Source organism: Schistocerca gregaria, chromosome 1, assembly GCF_023897955.1.
Source record: "Schistocerca gregaria isolate iqSchGreg1 chromosome 1, iqSchGreg1.2, whole genome shotgun sequence".
NCBI classification, from domain to species: Eukaryota; Metazoa; Arthropoda; class Insecta; order Orthoptera; family Acrididae; genus Schistocerca; species Schistocerca gregaria.
Window position 1 is genome coordinate 107896703 of NC_064920.1, and position 23782 is coordinate 107920484.

The following is a 23782-nucleotide window of genomic DNA, read 5'->3' on the forward strand; positions in this document are numbered from 1 at the left end:
CAGGTATAGTCTTAACAGTGATTCTCTCCGGGTTTTCAACTGGCGTGAACCAGTGCAAGCCGTCTGGGGGCACTGATGGTGAGATATCAGTCTTCTTGTGGTGCTGAATACGCACCTGGACACGTTTCCTGTCTGCTGGAATCGTTGCCATAATCTTAATATCACACTTTGTGGCACACGGAGGGCCGGTGCAACGACCTGCTGTGTCTGACCAGCCTCCAGTCGCCCTAGTATTCTAACGCTCATAACGTCATTAATATGTGTTCTTTGAGCGATTTTCAACACACAGTCACCGTTAGCACGTGTGAAAACGCCTGGACACTTATTCGCTGCGCCGACTGCAGGTCAAATGCACTGCATGGTCTTACCCCGAGGTGATTTAAACCCGCAAACCGCCCACCAGAACGTTGTTGCACCATATATCATCAATGTCCTTAATTTATGAGCAAGAGTGTGTTAGGGTCTTTCCCGTTAAATATCATATCGAGCGTGAGATGGTTCATTCTTTAAATGCCCCTGCGCGTGGTTAAATAAGTCTAACAGTGTCTTCCTTCTACCTCCGGGGGCAATACGTAAGGGGTTGTAGGATATTCCTCTATTCGTGACTTAAAACTGGCTCTTAAAACTTTATAACAATGTGGAACCCAAGGGGCTGGCCATTTCTATGCTATGAGATATTGTAGTGCCTGTGTTATGCCGAACGACGACGCAGTGCATGCCTGAAGGAACAGACACTGCGGTTACTACAGTAGTTATGAAATACTTAAAGTGAATTCTCAGTTGCGAATGTGGACAACAATCAGCTGTAGAATGAAATGGCGGCAATGGAAATTTGTGCCGGACCTGGACCCGACCACGGTTGACGAAGTATGGAAGACTTGGTCTGACCTAGAGTCGTGTTGGACAGCAAAATGGTAAGGTGACCGCTCTCGATAAGCAGGCAGTCCGGGTTAGAAACTCGGTCCAGCACAAATTTTCATTGTCGTCATTCCATTATACAGCTGATGGTTGTCCACACATGTCATGTACTTCCGTTCAGGGTTCGGTTGCGGCGGTGGGTCGTGTTGAGGGTGCAGACCGATGGGAGATGAAGTAAACAACATTGAAAGTCACTCATTTTGTTAAAACGCATGAGACTACTCTCATAGCTTCGCAGTGCAGGAGCCACGTCCCCCTTTCAGCATGCTGTCACGATGGCGCGTACTGCGTGAGGGCAGCTGGCAGACGGCGAGGGTTCCGTAAAGTCGGCACCCCGCCAGTGGCGCGAAAGACTGCCGGAATACTTTAAGGGGCGACATCTTCCGTTCTTGGAGGTGGCGTCGCGTGGCGCCAAAGGGCCAGGGCGATCGGCTCTACTGGCCCAGTCTCTATCTGCTGCCTTCCAGAACAGGAGTCCGCCCTGGTGCTGGAGTGAGCCTGGAGGCGTTGAGGCTCCAAGTCCAGAAAGGAGGACATAGCGCTGGAAGCTGGTGTGACGGTGGACGCCCGGATTCTGTCTCATATAGCTCTGGCACCAGGCAGGCCCTCTCAGCATGCTGCGCACTCCTGTACTGCTAATCACAATTAATCTCAAACTGTTTCCAGCCCCACTCTCGGTCTATTTGTAACAAAAGCCTCGCCATATAGTCCTACCACGTTTCTACGTTCACTAACTAAATAACTCGAAAACAACACGTCGTTCGAAAGGAAATTTTCCAGGTGAAAAATTAATGTTAGTGCCACAAATGACCAACCTCTAAGCACCCCTCCTGCTTTGTATTTACAAATGGGAACACTCCCCCCCCCACCCCATTATATTCCATATTTAGATTATACGCCACAAAGTGCGCGCCGTTTACTCCAACCATTGTTACCCATTCGTGGCAGACGGCCCTGTAATTGAAAAGTAGTTAGTGTGCTTGTTTTTGAAGTTAAGGTTCAAATGGCTCTGAGCACTATGGGACTTGACACCTGAGGTCATCAGTCCCCTAGAACTTAGAACTAATTAAACCTAACTAACCTAAGGACATCACACACATCCATCCCCGAGGCAGGATTCGAACCTGCGACCGTAGCAGTCACGCTGTTGCGGACTGAAGCGTCTAGAACCGCTCGGCCACCTCGTCGACTGCAGTTGAGAGCCGACGCATTTGGGTCTACATTTCAGTTACGATGAATATATAAACCTTGTATTCTAACAGTTAAAGTTTACGTTCGAAACTTACTTTAGAGTTGCACGTTTGATTGTACAATACAGTATGGTTAGCCATTTCATTATCGAGTTAGAAGCCACCTCTGGCGTGATCCAGGAACAACGATGTGAATTTAATAGTTGTCCCATCGATATGCTTGCTCGCACATCGTGGTACTTGGTTTAGGTGCTTATTCATGGCAGGTTCGCCTGTCACTGTCACCGTAAGGACATTTTACCTTACCTTACTGCAATGGTTTTGGTTTGTATTCCGCCGGTAGTTGCGTAGCGGAAAGCGCAAGAGTTACGGCGGTTGAATGGGAACAAACACTGAAATCAATCACCCAGATGGCATGGTTCGAGGGCGACCGACATGCACACTTCCATCCACATTTCTGTGGTGACGGTACTGAGTACTCCAGGGAGCACTGCACCACAATCGATAATACGCATGCGAAACACTCGTGCAGCAATAACTGTATGGGTTAGCAGTACGAACGATACTGAGGCCCGCCAGGGGCCGCAGCTGCCAACGCATGGGCTTCACGTGTGTGGGTAGTGATTGGCCGACACCTCGTTAAATACCGTAACAACGAACTACGGCTGACAGTTCTCTTCAGTACGTCGAGCCTTGTACAGCCTCCATTTACCGCCGAGTCTACAAGCTGCAGTGTTCGTCCGTCATCCCCGAGACTTAGGCTCCGTAGGGCACCTTTGGACGTAATCATCACTCAGAGAGACTGGGACAGGACTTTAATATTTTAGAGGACCTACAATTATTTTAAATGTTTCACAGGAAGAAATATCTTCTAATTTCAGTATTTCTTCATATAACGACGGCTTTCACGGCAGGTATTGTCATCACTTTAACACTTCCCGGCTGAGATGTCTTGGTCTGTAAGACATTCCCCTGACGTTTCACCTTCGACTGCGGAACGCTTCCTCCGAGGACAATCGGCGAACTGCAACGAGAGCACGAGTGAGCGCCGTATATATATAAGCCATTCAGAGGGCGCCACTGTCAATCACGTGACGTCGACTTTGCTATGATCTCTGATATTGCCAACTTTTTCAGTTGAAATTAATCGATTGTCACGCTGTTGCTGCAATGTTGACATCCATATCTTATCCAGCTTAATGCCTTCATCTTTGCTATTAAAATTATTGCAGGGTTTGGCAATCTCAATGGAGCCTCTGTACATTCGAGCATTATAATGCGACGTCTTTGCTATGACGGTCGTCTCACTAAGCTTTATTTCATGATCAACTTCCTGAAACACATGTTTCGCTACAGCCGATTTATCAATATGTCCGAGGCGGCAGTTCCTTTTATGTTCACCCACACGGGTGTTGACGCTTCTTTTTGTTGTGTTTATATAGACCTTTCCGCAACTGCACGGAATTTTATGGACACCTGGTGTAGCTAGAGGATGTCTTTATCATTTGCGGATCTTAAATATTCGTTTATTCTCTTGGTCTGTCTGAAAACAGTCTCCACATCGTACTTGCTTAAAAATTTTCCAATGCGATCGGCGACCTTACTGATGAATGGTAAGAACACTTTCCCCTTGGGTTTGTGTCGATCCTCGTCCGTCCTAGTTGTCAGTCTAGGGCATAGTGCACGATCTATCTCTCTGTTAGAATACCCATTCATCTTGAAGGTCGCTCTAAGGTGTTCGGTCTCATGATGTAACTGAGTTGGTTCACATATTTTGTGCGCCCTATCTATTAATGTTTTAATCACCCCTCTTTTATGTCTTGGGTTGTGCTTAGAATGTTTCTGCAGATAACGATCAGTGTGTGTGTCTTTTCTGAAAACTTATCTCCCAATAAATCCGTCCTCTCGTTTGATTACAGTCACATCTAAGAAGTTTAGGTGACCATCGATTTCCTTTTCCATAGAGAATTGAATTCTTGGATTAATAATGTTCAGATGTAACAGGAAGGCATCCAGTTCCTCTTCCCCATGGGTCCATATAACAAATGTATCGTCTACATAACGATACCATCTGGCTGGTCGTTTTCTAGCTGTTTGCAGCGCCCGTTGTTCAAAGTTCTCCATGAACGAGTTAGCCACAGCTGGAGTAAGAGGACTTCCCATAGACATCTCGTAAATCTGTTCATAAAAAACATTATTACATTGAAAATAAGTTGTTGTATGGCAATGTCTGAATAATGCCAAAATATCACTAAGAAAAATTTTCGCTATACATACGATCGCTTCATTCACCGGAATCATGGTAAACAACGTGACCACATCAAAACTGACCAGGGTATCATTAGGACCCACATTTATTTCCTTAATAATATCGATGAAGTTATATGAGTTTTTAACATGACTGTCAGTTCTTCATATTTAAGAAACATCACTTTATTACTAATTGTTGGGAATCTTCATGACTGAAGCCAACTGTGCGTTTCCAACAACTTTCATATGAAAATCAGATGTCAGCAGACATCCTTGGTAGAATTTTTCATATTCCTGAAAGAGATATCAATCGCAAGACTATTCCACCTGGCACGCAAGATATATGACTGGCGAAATACCCCTAGACTTCAAGTAAGGTATAATAATTCCAATTCCAAAGGAGGCAGCTGCTAAACGATGTGTATATTACCCAACTATCAGATTAACAAGTCATAACAGCAAAATACTAACACAAATTATTTACAGAAAAATAGAAAAACTGTAGAATCTCACCTCTGGAAAGATGAGTCTGGGTTCTGGAGAAATGTAGGAACACGTGACTAAATACTGGCGCTACGATTTATTTCCTAAGACAGCTTTAGGAATTGCATGTTTGGAGCAAATGTTTGACCATGATGACTGGAATACTTTCTTCGGAATTTTGAATGTGGCAGGAATTAAATACAGCGAGCAAAGTGTTATTTATACGTTGGACAGAAACCAGACTACAGTCAGAAGGCTCAAAGGATACGAAACGGAAGTAGTAGTGATGTTATTAAACCTGTATATTAACAAACAGTGAAGAAAACCAACAATAAATTTGGAGAAGAGAATTAAAATTCGTGGAGAAGAAGTAAAAGCTTGCGATTGGTTAATGATGCTGTTATTCTGACAGAGACAGCAAGAGACGTGCTGAGAACAGCTGAACGGAATGGATACTGTCTTGAAGAAAGATTAGAGGATGAATACGATGAACGTCAACGGAAGTATGACAAGAACAATTCAATGTAGTCGGATTGAATCAAGTGGAATTTGATTGGTAAGTGGTAACTCAGGCACTAAAAGTAGTACCTAAGTTGTGGTATTTCGGCTGCAAAATAATTGATGTTGATGTGAAACTAGACTGTCTAGATCACGAATAGAATTTCTGAAAAAGAGTAGTTTGTTAACATGTATAACGAAACTTCGAGTTTGGAAGTCTTTTATGAAAGTGTTTGTCTGTAGTGTAGCCTTGTACGGAAGTGAAACGTGGATAGTAAGAGTTGAGACAAGAAGAGAATAAGAGCTTTCGCAATGTTGGGCTATAGAAGAATACTGATGTTTAAATGGGTGGACCATTTAACTACCGAGAAGGCACTGAGTTGAGCAGTGGGAATAAGAAATTTATGGTACACCTTCACGGAAAGGAGAGATCAGTTGATAGGAAACATCGTAAAGCATCGATGAACCGTCATTTTGGTAACAAGGGGAAGTGTGTTGGGGAAATATTATGGCGGGAGGTAAAGGAATAAATACAAAAAGCAACTTCAAATGAAGGTAAGTTGCAGTAGCTACGCAGCGATGATGAGCTTTAGAGAGGATAGACTAACGTGGAGAGCTGCGTCAAATCAGTCCTACAAGAAAACATCACCAACGGGACTTCATAATTTAGGGAGAAGAAAACACATTCGCGAAATATCAACCCTAGTAAACGATACCACGCGAAAACATGGGCCATAATTCTGATAGTACACAGTTGTGCCCTTCTCAAAATACAGCTTTTAAACATGGGTGCCCAACGGTTGCCACTCGGTTCTCACCACTGCAGCCGCTTAATACCCGAACAGTACGATGGAGTGAGTAAGAAATTTGTGAATTACTGTTTTGACAATGGTGACATTCTTTGTTCCCCGTATCAAAGTGCGCCGTTTCTTACCTGTAGCTCGTGACAGAGATCTGTGCTGCGAACGTTTTTATGTTGCGATTCACAAATGTAGTGTAAATGAATGAAAAGAATGAGTGTGTCATTAAAAACGGAAGCGTAGAGCGATTTTAAATCTAGCACTGTTAAAGTGAAATACATCTGCAGGAGATGCGGTGATCTTCAACGTGATTGGCTTGATTAAATCGTTATCGAAAACCATTAACTTCATTTGATAATACTTCTCCAGTTGCTTAGGTTTATACATTTTGATTTTTAGGTGTGAGGTTATCTGTAGAATATCAATTCGACTATACTGTTAAATTAATATTGAACTTATATATGCGTTTTGATGACATAGATGGTGTCATGGGTATAAGAACAGATGTTTCAAAAAAATGTTGGAATGTATGTGAATCCCTAAGGGACCAAACTGCTTAGTCATCAGTCCCCAGACTTACACACTAAACTATCTTACGCTAAGAACAACTCACGCACTCATGCCTGAAGGAGGACTCGAACCTCCGGCGGGAGCGGCCGAGCAATCCGTGACAGGGTGCCTCAAACCGCGCGGCCATTCCGCGTGGCAACAGGTATTTCAATTGGTGACTGAGGATGGGGTAGTGAACAATCAATATTTACGTTACTTACAGATTAATAATGATAGCTAATAGTAGTACTTTGTTTTTAGGTTCGTTAGTACCTCCATGTACAAGTGGCAAGGGCAAGACATTAGTGCTTACTTTCCATGGCCAGTAGGTCAGGTGTTCAAGTGTGGATGAGTGGCCGCAAAGCGGTTAGTCTGTACTGGTAGGCTGGTCCAATTTGTGGTGCAGCTACGACAGTTCAGAAAATATCAGATAGTAAATTATGTGACGGGGTTGCAGGAAGACTGTTAGAAGGAGAGAAAAAACAAACAACACACTGATGTGTTTAGATATTGAGGTACCACATATAAAAATGTCTGCACTTATACCTGTTACACCCTGTGTTGTGTGCTCATATTTTTAACTACTTTTCGTTTAGAATAGCGTGTGTTGTGGAATAAGATCTCAAACCACAATTGGTAAATACTTTCGCCTTCCCATTCCTTTTTCCTCGCCTTCAACATCAAGCGAGAGCATGGGCCCTACTAGGCAGTCTACAGTAGGGTACCTCGCTATCGGACGAGGCTGCAAAGGGGCGGGGCGAGTGGCAAACAACCGGTGCTCGCAAAGGTTTAAAAGCTGTACTTTCAGAAGTTTTGTGCGGGATCGAATGCTGGAGCTGATATATTGCACGTGTGCTTTCTCCTCCTTGTAATTTGAGGTCAAGTTGGTAATGTTTCCTTGTTATAACTGAAGACACAAACAAAAACAACAACTTCATCTGGTAAAAGTAGAGCTTTTTCATTGAAGACTCTTTTCGTTGTCTGTGTCAGTCTTTTCTATTTTCCTTGCTTTTGTCGTCCTCTGTAATCTTGCTTCTCTACAGAATTCTTTCACTTCCTCCACTAAGTTGTTACTCTCGTCTCGACTAAACTGCATCTCTTTGCTATGTTTATCATTAAACCATGTATGCTTCCCATTAACTCAAAGAGTTCTGTCAAGCCGCCCTTCCATTCATCGAGAAATTTCAAGTCGTCTGACTACTTTAGACGTGTTATCTGTTCCTGCGCTTTCATTCTGCTTCCGTAGTTCTCTTTTCTTCTTTCATTGCTTTTCGCTGATTAGCTGAAGAACAGATCTTATGAAATGGAACCGTGACTTGCAGCCTTTCCAACACAAGTCTAATTCAACTTTTCACTTTTGATGAAACGAAAATCGTCTTTAAAACAAGATGGTAACATTTCGAGGAAACAAGGAAGTTAAACTGGAATTAAATGCCTAATAAACGAAGATAATGATATTAAATTCACTGCATTTCCGATTACGAGAACAAATAAATGTCAAGACCCATTGTGGATATCAACAGACTTCACTAAATCACAGGACGAGCTAAGGCTCAAGAATTAGACTGAGCCGTGATTACGATCACTTATCTGTTTACTAATGGCTACTTATGGATATGATCTGCATTTTATAAGATACTGCAGTAAGCGTTTCACGGTTATTTTTAACATTAAAGTCCATAACACATTACAAACTCTATGACAAGCCATGGAGGTAGTACCAAGTGAAGTATGGCCATCAAAATCCCTAGCAAACTCCGTAATTTCCTAAGTCGTGACGTCAACTGCTCGAACAGTTCGGTAATATTCAAACAAAGAATTGTTCCACATCTTGTTCACTTGTAGGTGCTCCAGTCTCACTTGCAACGGCGGTTGAGGGGAAGTGAGGATGTGCTTGAAGGGGCAGACTGCCCTTCGAGGTGGCCGCCACGCTCCAAGTCTCGGGGGGTTGCTGCTCCAGTAATGTTATTCACTGCCCACTCCTGGCTGTCACCAGATTTACATAACACTATTGGGGGCCAGGAGGGCGGTTGCTGTGAAAACGTCTACTGACCGCGGTTCTGCTTCTTATTCCTGCCGAATGGGAAGAACTTGGCAGATCTAATTTTCGAAAAATAGCCATCTGTATGTACGGTTGTTACCGAGAAAATAAAGACGTATTCCACGAATAAAAAGCTACATTGCATTTGAAACCAATGTATTAACGGAAATCACTGAACGAGAAGTCTAGTTTCCACCATTTTAAAGAAGACAAAAGCAAAGTTCAAACGAAATCTGAAAATGTTGGCGGCATATTTTCCTTTTTTTCTCTGCTGTATGTTGTTTTATAAATCCCCTTTCCCTACTTTATTGTGCCTGAATCTTCTGCAATTTACGGAGGCTATTTTCTGTGGAAGGTCTGATCGGTCGCGAAATTAAAATCGGTGCAAATTCGATGAAGCTTCGGACATATGTGTTGCGCAGTGTCTCTTGTGTGTCCGTTGATCACGTCACGTCACACTTTACAGTTCTGAATACACAGCAACCAAGTAAGGATGTCTAGAACAATACGTGTCAAGTGCTTGCTGTTTTAATAGTGAAGGACTCAGCCTGATGTCATGCAGCGCACGTAAGGTATCTGTCATTCCTAACAGCAAGGTGTAGCAAAGCTGCAGGAACTTTGAAGCAATACATACAGACGTTCATGATTCAGGAAGTCATGCACGGATGCGAGTGTCTAACCGACGATCTTGATCAGCGAGTGGATCAGGCGATTCGAGAAAACCATCTGCAGAGGACGACTGAGATCAAGGGAATGTTGTCATCAGACATTGTATTTCTTCATGCCAAAGCTTGGCTGCAGACTGAAACTGCAATAAATACGCTCCTGCAGCGTTTTTGATGAGAAGTGTTTGATCGCCCACAATTTTAATTTTTTTAGTTTTGCCATCAATGTTGGGACTGGTTTCATACCGCCTGCCACGAATTCCTCATTCTGCCAACCTGTTGATTTCAGAGTAGCACTTGCAATCTACGTCCTCAGTTGTTTGTATTCCAATCTCTGTTTTCATCTACAGATCTTATCTTTCACAGTTCCCTCTGACACGATAGAAGTTATTGTCTGATGTCTTAACAGATGTGCTATCATTCTGTCCCTTCTTCTTGTCAGTATTTTTCGTATATTCCTTTTTCGCCGATTCTGCAGAGAACCTCCTAAGTTTCAAGACTCTTCTGTAGCACCACCGTATATTCAGGAGTTGATTCCCTCGGATTTTCATGTCTGTGCCAAAATGCTATCCTCATAGGCAACAATTCATGTGAGCAGACAACGATCTGCAGGCCAGCGTAAAGAATTGGTGCAAAGCACAGGCGGCTGTGTTCTATGTCAAAGGTACTGGAAGGTTGGTACCAAGCTACGACAAATATCTAAGACGGACCTGTTACTATGTAGAGATGTATCTAGAAGGTGTAACTAAATGTTTCAAATAAAACAATTTTGATTTTGATTGTGGTTTCCATTTAGTGACCGGTCGGACATTGAAAAACAATAATAATAACCCTCGTTTACAAAGGCAAACTTTTAAAGAATGTGGTTGAATTCCTTCACTGCTGACTGGTGCATTTTTATCCGAATTAGTGGCGATCTTTCCTATATAGGACTATACAACCTCTTATGTATCAAACGAACAATGATGACGAATACAGGATTAGACTAAGTGCATCACACACGGAGGTGTTTACTCTGTCGCTCTTGCTGTGCTCCATAAGCGAAAGGAATGGGAAGAAGCCTTAATATTCATAGTGTGGGGAGCATCGTCTGCTATGCGTTTCACAGTGGCTTGCGGAACATACATGTAGATTGTATCCCTAGGCAAATTCGAGCTGATCCGAAGTTCTCTGACAACCATACCGTTCAACAAAGGTGTTGGCGCCGACAAAGAGCTGCATGGTATTTTTTGATTTATTTGGTCATAACCGGTTTCAAGGCTTATACACGCAGAGCATTAGCAGCTCCAGTCACAGGTGACGAAGGTTGTCTCTGACAAACTAGCCAGGTTTCGTCAGCAGAAAAAGAGAAATTGCATTACCAGCCTCTCCGTCCTGCATGTACTACAATTGATAGTTGTAATAGCATCGTGCGTTTCCGTCTGTATTTGTCATCAGAATAAATGCTGTGACTTTGTAAAGTTTCAGTCTGAGTTTGTATATATATGCTACTGACACACAAATCTAAAATACAGTATTCAATGATGCAGTGATTTTTACGGGATACTTTTAAATGTCATTTTATTATCATTTAGTTTACTCTCAGTTGAAACACTTGCTTATCTGTAACCTTCTATCTCCAATTAGCATACAACTTCTAAAATTTATTTTCTATTTTCACGGAAAGACAAAACGACATTCCAGATCCGAGTATGTTGTTTCATAATTAAATAGAAGAAAAAGTCCTTCGTACCTTTTGTATCTCAACAGTAAGCACGAATTACATGCACTAACAAAGTAACAACTATGTGCACTGGATCGCACAGTAAATGAAGCGTGCCGTCAAACTGTTATGAAACTGCATATATCTGGTCGTTTTAACTGCGTATAAAAACCATTCATATGGTAGCTTCGCAACAAAGGTAATCGTAGATTAGTGACAGCATCTGTCCTCTTCGAAAGTAAAATTTCGTATGCAACAAAGTGCTCAGTATTTCAGTGTCGATCGTAATTAATGAAGGGCAGAAATAAACTTAGTACAGCGTCAGAGAATAGCAATGAAAAAGTGTTTGTTGATAGAAACATTGTTGCTTGAGTTGTTGCGTCACCAGCCAGCAGGTGGCACCTGCCGCGCAGGCAACCCGCGCAGCACGCCACCGCTGTCTGCGGTGACGGCAGTGGCTCGTTATGGCTGAATTAGCTCCCAGCCCAACCCATCCCATGGCCATCCTCACCCCCACCCAGCCTGCGGCTGTCATTGGTCGTTAGCTGGCACAGGCTCTTCATTGCCCGCGCTGGACTCATTGGCGCCACTGACAATTCCACGATAACCTGTTCACTCGAAAGCACGGGGCAACATTTAATACGGTGCAATTTCTACACGTATATCGAAATTCCGAACTCACAGATTTTGGTAAATATGCAGCTCATCATCATCTTTCAACACGCTCTACATTCAGGCATTTTTTTTACTGCGGTTGCATTAGGACATTGAAACTAAACAATGATCTATTACATGCTTGACGTAAAGCATTTCGAAGCCACTATAATTTCTGTTCTCCTTATGCATTTTGTGTTACAACGGTGCTTTAATTAAACAGTATATGAGATAATTTGTAAATGTTAAACAGGTGCTAAGGTTATGAAGGACCTTACAGCGTGAAGGACAATAAGTAACGATCAACAAAGAAAATCAACATAATCCTAGTCATATAAGGACTTTAAACATCTTCTTTCACCTTACTTTGAGAAAGACGTTTCCTGCATCCATAAACAAGGAGGTGGTATCCAGATTTTTCCATAAACTTCCCTTTAAATATCAGAACTGCTTTTCTGGTGTCTTCTAAATTCTTGTAAGAAAAATGACATTTCTTGAGTATGCTTTCACAGAGTTTTAAATGTTTAAATTTCTGTTAGTACTTATACGAAATACTGATAATCATATTTTGGTGGTCCCCAAATACGTAAACAACTTAGATCTGGAACCAGGTGACCATTTCAGCCCTTTAGTACTGCTACCGTTTTCCTTGTGGCTTCACCTACATATGCATTCAGCACATATATTTAACATCCCTCCTCCTCTCCGTCTCTTGTCCACCTCTTCCTCCCTCTGTCTGTCCACATCATCCACCCACCTCTATTTACTTCCTCCTCCATACTCGCTTTGCCCCTTCTCCTCGAACCCTGACCCATGACCATGTCTTCATACTCCATCCCTGTGACCACATCCTCCTTCCACTCTCTCTCTTTCCACCTCTGCTACTCTTGTACCTTTTCAGCCTGTTCACTACCCCTCTACACCTTTCACCTGCCTCATGCATCTCGCTGTACTACCCTCTCTCTCTGTTCATTCCCTACTCCCCTTTTTCTCCTGATCCCTTCCTCTATCCATCTAAACTTGTCCCCATCTATGCTTATCGGCATGTGTTGCCACTACAATACAGTTCAATAAACCAGGATGATACCACTGCCACAACACATTTGCCATGCATGAAAGTGACTTGCAAATCATTTACTTGTTCCTGAGATACATGCCACGATACAACGCCGGTCGAAAAACCCTGCTGATACTATCACAGGGTCCTTGTCAGGCAGGACAGCCTACATGTCATAATCTGGAAAACTGTTTCTTGACCCAAAAGTATACAGGCTGCTCTGCAAAGATAATTGATTTGGCAGTGTGATATTGTTCACATGGCATGCTTGTTGTGCAGGGCAACCTGTACACCAGGGGATGGGACATAATACATTTTTGCCTTATCTTCATCCGTATTGGAGTTATGAGGCTAGAAATGCCACAGTGAATATATTAATGTGACCTGCTGTTTTTGTGCCAAATTTGGTTGAAATCGATCCAGAGGTTTGGCAGGAGATCCCAGACATACACACATATATTCTGCTGTATATCACTTTTTATGGCTGAAGACGATGTACTGAATAACATCATCTCAGTATTTACTTCATTTGCAGAGATGTTATTATAGTTATTAGGAGGAGTCTGTTTTTAATTGGTTAGTACCGACAAGTACATTCAGCAAGAGCAAGTCATTAATGTGTATTTTCCCCTGCGCGCCGCCCAGCAGCTGAAGTGTCGGTGCAAAACGGTAAGTCTACACTGACAAGCCGGCCGCGATGGTCTCGCGGTTCTAGGCGCGCAGTCCGGAACCGTGCGACTGCTACGGTCGCAGGTTCTAATCCTGCCTCGGGCATGGATGTGTGTGATGTCCTTAGGTTAGTTAGGTTTAAGTAGTTCTAAGTTCTAGGGGACTAATGACCACAGCAGTGCTCAGAGCCATTTGAACCATTTTTTTTACACTGACAAGTGCTATCCACTGAATGGTACTGCTGTGACTATGCAGAACACATGAGGTAGTAAATTACATGATGCAGAGAAAAAACAACCAATATGCATTGAGTTCACATTAAGCTACCAATGATGAGAATATCTGCACTTACGTTCCTAACACACTGTATATAAGGGACAGATATGCTGAATGATAAGTTTTCTTTCATTATCTCGAGTAAAAATTTCAGCAGGAACAAACACATCTTACATTTAGAACGACTTCGGTATTTGCAGAGTGCGTAAGTATGATGATCTCTATTTTGTCTGTCGCAAGATAGTAAAAGCGCCTTGCGTACACAGTGCTTTTCCGAGGGCGGGACCTTCGAAACACGAGCCTCCTCAGCCACCGCCCACGCGCCTGCTCTGCGTGGCCGCCACGCCCGTTTGCAGATGACAGAGACCGCAACAAAGGCCCCACTGTCCGAGCACTGCGCCTCGCCGCAGGCCGCCGACGCCATGGCGCCGACCGGCTCCAGCCATAACCCTGGGTCTCCGCCCTCTGTCGCCATCTCCAGCCACCTGTTACGGCTGTCTTACGCCTCACCGACACAGACAGAAAACACACCTTGAGTGTGCCACCAGCTATCTGCAACGCGGGCGGGGCCATGAGCCTTGATGTGGAGCTATGTCCGCAAACATCGCGGCCGCATTTCTGATAAGCCACGCCGTTTATGGCGGAACTGCGGCAATCCACGAGGCTGAGAAGGGCGTGTGAGCGTCTCGTTTAACGTTACTCGATGCAGGCACCGCTCGAGGGCTACTCAAAGTCTCACATGAAATAACTTGGGTTTAGGTCCTTTAGATCCTTGAGCCACCCATAACAATACTAACTCATGTTGTATGCATGCCCTGACACATCAAGAATAATGTAATAATTACGGTTCAGAACAAGGCATTTGGTGACATGATTGAATGTTGCCGAAGCATCAGTTTAATAAATCATGGGTTGAAATTACTGACACGAATTATTTACAGAAGGACGGAAAAACTGGTAGAGGCTACGTCGTGGAATATCTGCTTGGAACACGCAATGAGATAATGACCCTACAACCAAAGCCTGCAGTTATTGCATTTGTAGATTTTCAGAATTTTTCCACTTAATGTTGACTCTAGCACACTCTTTGAAAATCTGAACGCAAGAGGATAAATTAAAAAGACGGAATAGCTATCTGCCGGTTGGTTATAACTATGCAAACATCTAGCACGGTATTTTTTTTAATTCGAGAATATCCTTCTATTTGGTTTCCCATTATACCGTAAATTACTTAACTGTACACTTATATGGTTAACATTTTGAAAACCGGAAATTAAAAATACAACTTTTGTGCTCAAGGGCACATTTTGCCCTGGGTTAGTAGTTCCTGTGACCATAATTCAAGTTGAGTTTAGATTTCATTTGGAAACCTTGGCATGCCGTAACTGCGGTGCAATTCACTCGTAAAACTACTGTTTGTTCAAGTCTGTGGCTATTTATTTATTACCTTGAAGTACTATCTCCATTTATTTATTCGTGCACATAAACGTTTCAGAACGTGGAGGTTGTTACCGCCTGTGAAAGAGTAACTCAGGACCAACAACGTTTTGTGCAGGGGGTAAAAGTCATCTGTATATGTCAGTATTCTCTCCAATTGAAGAGTGTTTCTTAAAAGATTTCAATTTACCGTTACCCGTATTTGTGTAAGTGTTTTTATTTCTATATGTGGAAGGAATTGTTTAATTGTTAGCTGAAACAGTGAATAGAAATTTTGGACAGCCTGTATATTCAACCGTGGACTTTGTTTCTAGTTTATACAGACATTCATTATCCAAGTTTTGATCACTGTTGCATGTTATACCCTTTACCAGAGAAATACAGTACATTAACTTATACATTGGGCATCTCTCTCTTCAAAAATTTACATTTTTATGTCACTCATAACTTTTAAATGCTGCCACATTGTAAACACAATCACTTAAAATAAATGTATGTTACAAGATTTATAGCCTGCTGTATCACAGAAAAAGTTTGTTCTTGGTTGGTACTCCATGTAACCCAAAATAACGTTCCCTTTTAGGGATACTTAAATTTTAGCTACTTGAGCAAGCGGTGACAGAAAACCATTTACCGTATGGACACTCCAGATTGTAGGAATTATGTTTAAACTGAGACGCTGCATGATTTGCGTTGCTAGTAACGTCAGTTTCATGACTTGCCGTTAGACGCCGGTAATAGTAAGGCGACGCAGGGTTGAAACACAAGCACGTGTGGGTTACAGTTGCAGACAGTCAATATGCATCTGGACATGGTGAGCGGTAGTTTACTCCTAAACTGTTTTATCAAAACAACAGCAATGATGCTGCAGCTATCCGCGAGTAGTGACGCATTAAATAAACAAGCAGAGGTCCTCATTCCGCACTGGTGTTGATGAAACATGATTCGGTAGTTAGAATTAACTGGCGATTTGGGAACTGCTCTTACGACATGCTGACAGCCAATTGCGCCAGAAACTGTTGAAGTTACTGTTTTCATAGCTGACAATGCACACCCAACGTGCGACCTTCAAGAAGTGCTCGAGCTCTGCCAGACAACTCAAGATTTCACGTTCCACCGTTCGAAAATTGTTACGAACAACTGAAGAGTTGCGGTTCCAGGCGCTCGTGGATGCAGATGATCGACACACTGAGCAACGTTTGTGGACAAGAATGTAAACATGGCACCCAATTAACAAATGCTATCTTATCATGTGGAAATCAAAATGTTTTTCTTTCAGTGGTGTGCTCGTTGTTTCTCTTTCGCATGTCCTTATGCTTCTACAAATCTGATTATCCTACGATCATTCGTTACTCATCGGGGCCTCTCTTAGGTGATGAAAGTATTATTACAGCCACCCTGCAGAACTTATACAAAGAAGAGACTGCAGTTATAAGAGTAGAAATACATGATACGGAAGCAGTAGTTGATAAGCGAATGTGACGGGTTTCAAAGCTGTTACCGAAGCTATTCAATCTGTACATTGATCAACTAATAAAGAAAATCAAAAAAATACGGTAATAGTATTAAGATACATTGATGTTTGCCTATGACATTCTGATTCTGTCAGAGACTTGCAAGCTCAGTTGAGCATCTTAAAAAGATGTTGCAAGATGAACATAACAAAAAGGTAAAACATAGGTAATAGCATATTGTTGAACTAAATCTTTCTTAGCTGAGGGAATTAGACTGGAAAATGAGGCACAAGAAGTACTAGAGGAGTTTTACTGTGTGGTCAGCTAAATAAATGTTGATGACCGAAGTACAGAGGATGTTACATGTAGACTGGCTGAGAAAGAGGAATTTATTAACATCTAATGTAAAGGTAACTGATAAGAAATCTTTTGTGAAAGTATTTCAATGGGACGTAATTTTGTACGGGAGTAAAAGGTGAACAACAAGAATTTCAGACAAAAGAATATACTCGTAGAACCTTTTGAAATGTGGTGCTGCAGTCTAGATGGTAGTTCGAATAACTAACAAGGAGGGTCTCAATCGAACTGAGAGAAAAAGAAATTTGTATCACAAATTGTCTGAAAGAAGAGCTAGGCTGATACGAAGCATCCTAAGGCACCGTGGATTCGTCAGCTTGGTAACAGGATTTGTGGGGAACAAAAATTTAACGTGAGAGTCGGGGTCGACTACAGTAAATAGGTTCAAATAGATGGAGGTTGCAGCAGTTGTACTGAGATTAAGAATCTTGCACGCGATAGACTAGCGTAGAGGACTAAAGACGAAAACCACAACTTTACCCCCTGCATCTTTAAGAAATGGAAGTAAGATCAGGGTGAAAGTTCGTCAATGTGATGATTTGCTGACGATATTGATATTCCAATTGAAATTAATAGAAATTACAGAGTCTGTTGAGTACTGGGAGTCGTGTAGGGCAAAAACTAAAGGCGAACCCAGAGACAGGAGTATATCCTACAGATAACTGATGAAGACTGGCGTAAGTGTCATTCTGTGATGATGAGGTTGGCAAAGGAAAAACGCTCTGGTGGAGCACATCGGTTCAGCCACAAGACTGATGGCCCAAAACAGAACTTTCCTTACTATAACTTTAAAGGAGATTGTTTCTCCACTTTCATCCATTCTGTTTGGAATTAGACCAGGCTCATCCAAGAATTGCGCCCGGCGGGCGCGCCCGCGCCCCGCGGGCGAATTGCAGTGTAATTCAGCCCTCGTCCGCGGCCGTGTGTCGCTAGTATCGCCATAGGAGAGAGAGAGAGAGAGAGAGAGAGAGCTGCAGAGAGAGTGAGATCGCACAGTACTGCTCTGCGCTGGACTGTCCCGCGGTCAGATCTAACGTAAACAAATTATTCTATTTTAGAATTAATTTTATGTAAGGGATAGTCTCATTCTGTTAGTAGTTACTAGTAAGTATTTTTTGTTATACTTCGTGCTACAATTTTTTGGATCCCTTTTCAGAGTTTAGAAATCGGATCCTTAGTTTGCTGTTTTGTACGTAATAATTTTAACTGACCAAGTTCGAAAACTTATTAAAATAGAATTAAGGTTATAAAGCTCTTTAATTCTTACAGTCAACATTGTTGACTGTGAGACTGCTAACCTCAAAGAATTGGGCAAATTTTTATTGCCAAGGAATGAACGGTTCTTAGTTTTAGCAAGCTTTAAAGGAGAGAAAAAGCGCTCACAAATATACGTGAAACCAAAAATTGAGAGAAGTTTGGTCGCGTGCTTGCGCAAAAGAGGATATTTTTCTCGTGGAAGACAGCTGTAAAAGTCATCCAAAGTTTTACACATATGAAAGCGGTCCTTCAGGTGGATACGGCACTGTATGTCAATTAGCTCTAGGTGAAGCATTTGTGATATGTCCTCTGCCCGAAAGGAAACCGGGCGAACAAATACATCTATCGGCTGGCGTTCGGGCGCTCCGCACGGCCAGCTAAGCGGCAAGGCTCGGCCACTGCACCAACATACGAATTCTCTCTCTCTCTCTCGATCTCTCTCTCTCCCTGAGCCGTGTCTTGTAACACACTATCAGTTGAGGTCCAACCAAAATTATTGAGCGACCGAAAGATACTGTGTAGCAAAGTCATCTTCGGTTTTTCCGCGAGGGGGCGATGCGGTGAGTCTGTCTGAAAGCGCGCTAGATGAAATGGATATATGGATGCGCACCTTAATAATCGTGAGAAAATCGGGAAGTTAATTACACTGGAAAGGGAAACTGAAGAAAGGAAGGTTTTTCTACAATATAGCGTGTAGTTAAAAACACAAAAACTGTAATTATTTTCCATTCGGGAAATACTCTGATGCTTTCAACTGATCATAATATGAATGGAAAGGAGATATTGGTTAGGTCAGGGATTTATAGGGTCAAGGGGAGCACGTGTCCCAAGAGCTAGGTTGGAACGCCACTGAGCACCTGTTTTAAACAACACACAACAATGAATGATAACAATGCTCATAATTCTGGTACACGTCTAGTAGAAATTAACCGTATCACTCTGTATTATGTACATATTTGAAACCTTATATGGCATACACTGACAATTTCGCATGCTCTTTCGGAACGTTATTGGTTAATATCTTTGTTCCATAGGACATCTGTTTCATTCGTCACGATCTTTGAGTTGCCACCTTCCTCTGTAATAACGTCTGTTAGAGTACGACGCCTTAGTACACTTTCAGAGACCATTATACCATATGTTGCATGGCTGTCGGGCACTTAGATCTCATTTTACGGATGGCTGACTCACACTGAGTAGTTTTAGCACTGCTGTTCCGATTTTAAAACCCTAGTTACGTAGATTGTACGCCCGACTAATGGTCGTTAGTTTTGCATTTATTTTCTTGCTGTTCACCGGTCGCTGAGCAACTACGTGGCAGGAACGTATGCACCAGTCGCTGAGCAATTACGTAACAGGAACGCATGCTTAACAATAAATTTTAATGTCTTAAATGTACAGAAGTAAGTGATGTTTTTTGTTTTTTTGTTTTTGATACTACACCTTATCTGTTATGTTGTCTTTTTTTATCAAGATTAAATTAAATACAGTTGTTACTTGACAATGGCAAAGGAGGCGAAGTTGGCCAATAGCAAACGCAAATAGTCGAGGGTGGAATATTTATTTATTCATTCTTTGATTCTTTGACAGGAGGTTTCGCATTTGGGCCACAGAATTGTACTGAAGGGAAATTTGGAACATCGGAGATGCCGAGGAGACGAAACTGTATGTTTTTGAAGTGATGTGCTATCGAAGAATGTTCAAAACTAAGTGGTGATGCAAAGTAGCAAATGAAGAAATGATGAAAATAATAACCGAGGAAAGAAATCTAAAGGGATACGAAAAACGGATAATACGGGAAGTAGAGATGAAAAGTTTAGGATGGACAGATCTATAGCACAGCATCAAACCGGTCCAAAGGCTGATGACTGGCGGAAAGAATGAGCTCAGTTCCTAGTTATGATTGTTCTAGAATTTTTCTTCTATTTATTCAGATTGTAGGCAGTTTTTTTGTGCTGATTACTGGTAGTATTTTGCTAGTGTCATTTAAGGATTCGTTAAAGGTACGTCTCGAAGTAGCACGTGGTGTGTTTGAACATACATGCTAAGACAAAGAAAAACGACGCACTACGAAGTAATTACGCGAATTGGAGGAAAATTGGATCTTTTATTCAAGAGAAAGAACTTCACAAGCTGAGAAAGTCAATAACGAATTGGTCTTCCGTTGGCCGTTATGGAAGCTGTTATTTGTCTTGTGATTAATTGACCGAATTGTTGGATATCGTACTGAAAGACATCATGCCAAATTCTGTCGAAGTGGGGCATTATCTGGTTGGTGATGGATCCGACTACCTTGGTGGTCGATGTAGGGTTTGACAAGCACGAGCACAAGCTATAGAAATTCTCGCTGCATGTGGACGAGTATAATCTTGCTGAAATACAAGCCCTGGATGGCTTGCCGTGAAGGGCAACAAAACGGGACGTGGGATATTGTCGTCTTATCGCTTTACTGGAAGGGTACCTCGTATGACAATCGAAGAGGTACTGCTACAATAAGAAATGGCATGCCAGCCAATCGCTCTTGCTTGTCAGGCCGTATGTTGATAGACACACTGGTTGGTATCCCTCCACTGACCGTGTCATCTCCAGACACGTGTTCGCTGGTCGTCGGGGCTCAGTTCCAAGTGGAACTCATCACTGAAGACATTTCCACTCCAATCAGTGACATTCGAGTCCGAAGAGTGTCTGTAAATGCCCCAGACAGCATTGGGGTACCAACCTTACTGCCGCCCGTCATAAGGCTCAACAACCAGAAGGTGCCATTTATTCTCATAAAAGTACCCATTTGATTCTCATTCGCGGTACCCTCACGTCAGAGCAGTTCCTCGACGATATTGTACCCCCTGTTTTGTTGCCCCTTCTGGTGAACCATCCAGGGTATGCATTTCAGCACAAAAATGCACGCCCGCAAGCGGCAAGAATTTCTACTGGTTGTCTACGTGCTTACCAAACACTACATTGATTAGTAACGTTCCGGTGCTCTCTTCAACTGAGAAAGTTTGGAGCGTTATGGGCAGTTACTTCCAGTCAGCTCAGGATTTTGACGATCTAACGATCCAGCTGGATAGAATTTAGCACGATATCTCCCAGGAGGACATCGAATAATCCTATCAATTAATGCCAAGCCGAATATCTGCGTGCCTAAAGGCCAGAAGTGGACCAACGCGTTATTGACTTGCTCAGTATGTGAAGCTCTTTCTCTCCTTTGTTTGTCTGTACAAGTACATCACATCTACCGATGTCCATCGTATTCCAATACTTACTCTGTGGAATGCTTTTTTTGTGTATTAAAAGTGCAGTACCCCCACCAGACTGTGACCGTAAAGCGGTGCATGCTACGAGCTGTCGTTCGCTTGGATTTCGCCGTGTCCGACTGACCCATCAACGGGCTGTAAAAATAAACGTCATCCGTCTGACCTGGTTACAGGTGTCTATGATCCAAGCTCCTGTCTCATACCCACTGCAATTGTAGTTAACAACGTCATTGGGTCAACGTGGGGAGAGGCATTGGTTGTCTGCTGCGGAGCCTCAGGTTCTCCAATATAAGCTGAATGGTGTGCACCGAAATACTTGTGCCACCACCAGAATTGCATCCTTTCACCATCATATCTGCCATAGATCGCCGCCTACTCTGCTTTACAGAGCGATCAAGCGGTCAGTCTTCCTTATCCCGGTTCATTTCTCTGTCATCGGCTCGTATCGCCAATACAATGGTATGGGGATTACAAGCAGATACAGAGGACAAAGCAGTACCCAGTTCGTTCACGCCGCCGCGTCTGTCATACTGTCTTTGTTGTGCAGTAATCGGGTGATAACTGCTACGTTCCACTTAAGTTTTTACGAAAGAAGAAATTTAATTTTCCACTACTTTTCCCATTAAAAGTCCTATTTGAGTCACTCTTTGTTAAACGATTCACGAAATTACTAACTGGAGTCTTTTCTTTGTAGGTACTCCTTCTGAGCCCATGTGGTCCTCAGCAGAGTAGTTAGTTACCATTTTACCTTGCGTGTTCATTCTATTATTGCTCTGCGTTGCAATATTTTATTGCAGATGATTTCTATGTGTATAATGCTTCGTAAATTAGCGTACCATGCCAAGCGTTGGAGAGTCTTTTTTCTCTGGTGAATTCTAATGCCTCTACTGTAGAAAAAATTGTGACCATTACCTCTTAAATGCTTAGAAATTTTTTTGCAACACGTAGCCTGTTCCTAACCTTTTGGAAACTTATTATTTTTAGTGAATTTAATATTTTGTGAACCACGTAGCTGTTAATTACTACTGAACACTTTGTCTTAGCAGACTGTAGTTAATGAGGCCTGGATCAATGCCGTTCTTACGAAAAAAGAGGGTGATCTCTAATATCATGTGGGAATTTATAGTTGTTTGGGATAATATGGACATGCTTTTATTTGATTAACTGTAGGAAACAGTAACCTCTCAGTTACGCACGTGCGTAGGAACTGCGAGAATTCCTTCGTTCCTAAATGTGTTTGTCCCGGAATGCATTATATGTGGAGTGTGTTGATTTGATTGCTCAGTACTGAAATCAATACAGCTCGTTCACAACACGGCATCTTCGTTCCTTTTTCCATCGTTCATGTTAACTCACTATTTTGGATACAGAACCCAAAGTTTTATTCAGATTTACGTAAGAAAGTTTTGTACAGAGAATAATATTGAGATTGAAAGACACAGAATCTTAGATACAGAGATCAGTATTTAGCCAGGACACTGCAAGCTCACTTCTTGCGCGATATATCACTGAGTCGCTTTTCTTTCAGCTTTCTGTTCCTGTTTAAAGCAGTCTATGGGCCAGGCTACATATTATCCTGCATCTCCATGGTGCAGTGACGATATTTCAGATGCGATTGTGTTCCAGGCCAGCCGTCGTTTATCCGCCGTTCGAGTCCGACTCTGACACATCTCGCAGTCCAGCAATCTGTTAAACTGCACTAGCAGGTCTAGTTATTTGGATTACCCCATTATCTGTGTTTTTATATTTATTTTAGGCGTCATTTAACACGCTACTATGCATTTATAGCATTCTTGGCTCAGCCTCGGGCGTATTTACATCCAGAAGAGAAACCCTTCTTGTGACAAAATCATTCGTGGGATCGTCAGTGGACCATGTTTTATTGTTGTTTACAAAATACATGTTTTAGAGAATATTTATTGAACAAAACATTTAGTTAGGTCCTACAAAGCATAACCAACTAGAGCAGGACCGACCACTGGGTTTCAAACTGCAGATGCGCCAAGTGTGTGGGCCGCGAGAACCAAGGTCCAGCCTGTCAATCGGATTTGTTCGGTCCTTGCCAGAAGTACTCGGAAGAGCACATTTCATGTGGCATTCCGGTCGACACAACTCTCATAAGATCAGCAGAATCGTTCTATCAGTGCTGTTCAATCTTCGCCAATTGTTTGTGATATGAAGGACGTTCACAGTCCATTGGTTGTTTGCACAAAAGAGGCAATCTACCAATCTATCATCGCAATACTTTAAAATAAATTAGAGTAATAGATG